The sequence below is a fragment of the Cyphomyrmex costatus genome, unplaced genomic scaffold (genome assembly GCF_001594065.2).
Source record: "Cyphomyrmex costatus isolate MS0001 unplaced genomic scaffold, Ccosl1.0 scaffold654, whole genome shotgun sequence".
Taxonomy (NCBI): Eukaryota; Metazoa; Arthropoda; class Insecta; order Hymenoptera; family Formicidae; genus Cyphomyrmex; species Cyphomyrmex costatus.
The window spans coordinates 7,427-13,557 of record NW_017280216.1 but is presented as its reverse complement, the minus strand read 5'-3'; positions in this window follow the sequence as shown (position 1 = coordinate 13,557).

Below are 6,131 nucleotides of genomic sequence, written 5' to 3'. Positions count from 1 at the left end.
GTGTAGAATAGTATTTGATATCATACGTATATAGCAGAAATGAAACGTATATTTTAGAACTATGATTGTTAATAATTTTTTAACGAAGGACGAGCGACGGGAATGGTCAATGACCTTGACCTTCTTGAGGGTCAAGGTCAAGGTCAAGGTCACTCGGAAGTCATTTGAGGTTGACTGTGTAAAGCGAAACATTTACCCAGTAGGTTTCACTACTGTTAAAAATAACGCTTAATATCTCAAAAACTATAAGAGTCCGCCACCTAGTTGTTAAGGCAAAGTTGCTCAGAATCATGACCTTGACAACATATGTCAAGGTCAAGGTCATCGGAGCTGGCTCCCCTATAGTGCATAATTACCAAAACCTTTTCTTCCTATAACATTATGCATGTAATTGCGTTATTACAGGATAAAGCGTCGCGTGGTGCGCATACTGAGTCGACGATACGACCTGACCGCTACTGGCTACAAGTTTTTGGAAATTGTAATCAACGTTGATCCACTGAGTTACGTGGAGATCGTTCTGGGAGACCATCATGGACGCGAACTGTCGTTGTCTCTCGAAACGTGGAAAGGTCTCTACGAGCAGCGATGGAATATCTACAAATTGCTGCGGAACGAGTACAAGGACAATTTTATAAACGTTGGACCGCTAACGATCAGAATCTGCACGCATAACGACGTTACGCTCGTACGACTCGAATCTTCGACCGTACACATGACGATGATCGACGCTGCGCCGAATGTTCGATCTCGACGGATGCATCGACGTAACGTTCGAACGATTAGCCCGACTCGTTGATACGGTCGATGCCAAGTATATGCGCTTCTCCAACGTCGCGAACGCTATACGCGAGAGTTATATCTTCGACAAACGCCAGCTCGTCGATTGCGAGCCCTTGGCTTTAGTTTTTAATACGTAAGAAGATATTACTGTGGAAAAAAAAAACTGTGTACAACAAAAATATACGAATAAATATTTTTTGTCTCCATTATTTTATGCGTACTTTTTTACTTTCCTACCGAAGAGACGAATATGTGCTCGATGAATCCTATGCCTCTACGCGCTATCGCTCTGTTTACATAAACAGCTCTTCTTACCGCAGAGCCTCTTCAAATCTCGGATCATTTTTCACCAAATTAATTACCTATGGGTCAATCCTAGGCTTCGCCTTAGCGACGAATGCTTTTCAGCGTCAGTATTCTTTCGCCAGTCCGTCTGTATGTTAGTTAGTGCAGCGTGACGACGCATAGTGGACAAAGCTCTTTGTTTTAATATTTTTATACGGTTTACGTTAAAGACGTGATCTGACCGTGTCAACCTCTAAAAATATTTCATTATTTGGAGGCGAGAGTTATAAACTAAGATTACTAAGAATACTAAGAATACTAAGTGTGTGCGTAGTGCGTGCATGCGTGTGTTAGTGCGCTACTAGAATGCACCTACTAGAGCCGATTAAAAAACAACTTGTTGGGGAGGAAGAGGAGGATTTTACTCCTCAAGAGGAGGAGGTGATAGAGGCAGAGGTGGAGGTGGAGAACGAGGAGGAAGAGGAGGATAACGACACCAACGACGGGGAGGAGAATGTCGTCGACGAGGAGAACATCGAAGGGGAGAATGTTGCCAATAACGAGGAGGAAGATCCTCCCCCCCTCCCGATTGACCTAGATCAGGTTGACCCCGACGACCTGATCCGGTTTGTTGGACATTACCTTCAGGTAGACAACGTGGTGGACCTGTTTCACCTCCTCGTCCACCTGTTGGATGAGGAGGAGGAGGAATCGGACTAAGCTGTCGGGGGAAGGAGGAGAAGAAGGAGGAGGGTAAGAAAAAAATTATTTATCTATCTTATTCTTCTTCTTCTTTTGTGTCGCGTCTTTAAAATATACGCGTCAGTACTTATTGTTCTCGCCATCGGTCGCTTTTTGCAACAGTATCCCCCTAAACATCCTGGTGGTGGCGATGGTGGGTCCCGGCGGTATAGTCGGAGAGCTGGCGTCAAAAACATGCATGTGTTTTCCGAAGGCCAATATTTTCAAAATAGGTTGCATTTTAGTTATGAAAAGTAACTGTAGAGTCAGCACTTCCCGTGTTAGGACACCTGTCGCTGAGAGGCTTGCAAAGGTGTAATTTTAATTAACATCTCCAAACTGTTTTCCGAAAGCTCAAAATTTATATGATACGAGCAAATATGATATAGAATAGGAATTTAACAGTCAGACAGCGAAATATGGGGATAGGTGGCGTCAGCGCTACAATAAACCTGTCGAAAAAATTACAATAGTCCAAGTGATTTCCCATGGCTGAAATTTTCAAAAATATTAAATAATATCATAAAGTTTATGAAAAGAACAGTCAGACTTATTTATTATTGGACAACGTTAGTCAGCAGCTCATAGAAGTGAGCGTAGTTACTGGTGCGGCTTACAAATATACATCTATATATCGGAATTGAAAACATTATATTTTATTATTTAAACTTTGCAATTTCATTTCTTACTCGAATATGAATATTTTATTTTACAACTCAATGGAATGTGAGTCACTGTATGCATGCATACTTGGGTCGTGATGACCGGGCCAGGTATACGTACAAATTCCAGGGCCTTTGTTACGGCGCAGTTAGGTCGAGATTAGGGAATGGAAACCGGCAGATGTTTTACGGAAATATATGCCCTATACTATACTAGTTCCTCAGTTGTGAACAGTACGTACCCAGTGCCACATCGAAGCAAAATCATGGAGAAATCGTGTGAAATTTGTGTATTTTGTATTAAAAAAGGAGGCAGTATTCATTCATTTGTGGAAAATACTCTTTCAAAATGCAAATCAATTTTAAAACTTCGTCAAGACAACGGTTTATCTTTTAATAACGTAGTCTTACCATCAGTCTGTGATGAAATTCAAGGCTACCACGTGGAGTGCTACAGAAAATTTACTGCGTTGGGAAAGAGATTTCGAGAAATTTTAAAAAATCAAATGATTACTGAAACGAGGTAAGTTGATATAAGTTCATATAAATTACATTATTTATTTGAACATTAATGAAATGTGAATCTCATTACTCATCAAAAAATGAAATGTGATGTTTATAAATTAATAAGTGATAATTTTTTCTAGTAATCAAGAAAATCAAGATGAGATTATTTTCCAAAAAGAGACTAGTGACTCAGAATCTGATGAGGAAGCTGATTTTCCTGCAGGTAAAGAATCGAATGATTCACCTGAGGTAAGACAAAGTAGCATCATAATGTGCATTTTCTGCGACAAAGTACGAAAAAAGCATAAGTCTCGTTGGCAGCCGCTGCATACTTCATCAAATAATAGCATCGCTGCTAAAATAACAGAATGTGCCAGTGAAGTTAATGATATTGCGATGCTTGAAAAAATAAATGATTTTTTACGTTTCAATCGTATCATATCATATCATAAAGTATGCATGAAGAATTATGAATACGAGTGTGAGCGCAGTAAACCTCACGAACGTACACAATATCACGATTCACGAGATTGTCATAAATTAGCTTACGATGAAGTTTGCACTTATGTAAGCGTCAACATTATTGGTATGAAAAAATGTGTGAAACTCTCATTATTGCGAACTATTTATATCAATCGCCTCACTGATGAATATGAGAAACTCTTAAATACTAAACCAAATCAATTTCATTCCACCTATTTGAAAAATAAATTATTGGAAACGTTCGAAAATAAAATTAAAGTCGTTATACATAAAAAAGATCAAGTTATAATGCCATACGGTGCGATTCTTCCATCGGAAGTTGAATTAGATGAACTCGATGATACTGATATAGTTCAAAAAGCAGCAATCATTTTGAGAAATACAATATTAAAAATGAAACCAAAAAAACTGTCCAAGAATATCACCGTTACAAATTTGATTGAAGGGGAGTGCACTGTACCTGAAATACTGAACAATTTTTTCACAACACTGTTAAGTACTTCACAATCACAACGAGAAAGTAGTTTTAAGCAAAAGCGATTGACGAAATCATTCGCAGAAGACGCAATCTATGCAGTTTCAAATGGACGAATAAAAACAGCAAAGCACATGACACTTGGAATGGCTCTAAAAAGTATGACGAGTAGCAGAAATGTTGTCAATATTATCAATAGATTAGGTCATTGTTGTAGTTACACTACAATTGAAGAGCTTGAAACGGAAGCGACTTACACTGCAAATTCTCGATCTCAAATTTGTTCTGACGATATCGTGCGAAAGCCAAATTTGCATACAGGCTTAGCTTTCAATAATTTCGATCGATTTGTCGACACGTTAACAGGGAAAGACACGTTACATGATACTGTTGGAATAATATTTCAAGTTGTTGTACCTGGTGTAATTAATGACGAAGATATTGAAGAAGAAACCGTTGAGGATTCAGATGGGAGAAAAAAACGACGAACTTTCGATGCTGTTAACCCAGTCCTGGAACCTTATTCTAAACGACCGAGAATACGAGAAACTTTAATTCCACTGTCTGCTGCTACACACGTCGTGCCCTACAGTCTAATAGCAGATAAGAGAATAAATCTTGCATGGATGTTTGCGCATGCATTCGGAATTCCAAACACCCCAATGTGGGTTGGATTTAATAACTTGATTCGTCTCGATTACTCAATGAAACAAAGAATTTCATACCTTACAACAATCAATTTGTCTCCTACCAATACTGCTGTGGTGCAAGAAACAATGAGTCAAAGTCTGAAAGTCGCACAAGAATGCAATGAGCAATATATGCAGGTTACATATGACCTGGCTATTGCTAAAATCGCTTTCCAAATACAGGCAACCGAAAATCCGCAATTTAACAATCTTTTTATTCATGTTGGTTCATTCCATGTTATGATGGCATACTTCAAAGCCATCAGGAAATTTATTGATAATTGCGGATTATCCAATATAATGATTGATAGTGAATTATTGGCTAGCGGTTCAATCAATGGTTTCATAACGGGGAAACATTTCAACCGGTGCAAGAGGCTTCATCCTTTGATAAGTTTAGCTGTTAATATCCTACACTTCAGACGTTTCTTGGCTGACAAAAACATCGAAATCACCAACGACATGCGACAATAGGTATTCCTCGAGAATTTCGTCAAAAATAAATCCGCATCTCCCGCCATCGATAACGCATCACTGTTGGCAGTTATTGAAAAATATGAAGAGTATCGCACAGAAACTTTGAATGGTATACATGGCAAGACACCTCAATTTTATATAATTTATTCAAACCTCGTCGAACATTATTTATTATTCAATGCAAGTATCCGAACTGCAAATTTCGATTTATTTAAATACATGCTGCCAAAAATAACAAATTTATTTTTCACTTTCAATCAGCCCAATTACGCATGGCTAATTAGATATTATTATAATTTAAGTAATGTTGACAATACTCATCCAGGGTTGAAAGAGTCATTTGAGCATGGTTCATTTGGAGTAAAGCGAACAGATAAAGCTTTCTCAAGACAACCAATTGATTTGACGTTAGAACAAACCATAAATGCCGATGCAGCCAATAAATTAACGGGAATATTGCATTTTACAAATTCGATTGCAGCACGTCAACGCTGGTGTAAAAGCCACAGCGTGCGATCTGCAATTACTTCGACAATTTTGCAACGTGTAGGTTTATCAAAGAATCAAGATATTACTGCGGATTTAGAAAAAAATCGAATAGCAAAAAACGCAACACAACTGAATAAATTATTGGAACGGTTCAACCAAAATTTAAATCCATTTGATACAACTATTGACAAACAGGAGCTATTTAACATCGCAAATGGTCAAGCTGTATCCAATACAATATCACAATTTCTTTTAAATGTAGAAACTTATGGAAATGAATTGCGTGAAAAATTTATATCACAATGTGTAGAAGATCCTGAACGATTTGAAAAGCCGATAAAGCATAATAAAATTGTAACATTTGTAAATGGACTGAAAAAAAAGAAAATTACGGTACATGGTAAAATTCAAGAAATACGTCTACAACGTGATCTGTTTGGTCGACTTCTTGCAGTTTCTTTGGAACAACAAATTGATATTGAGAAAGTTTTGTCTTTTCCGTTAACACCTGTGCCTTTGTCGTTGTGTCATTTGGATGGC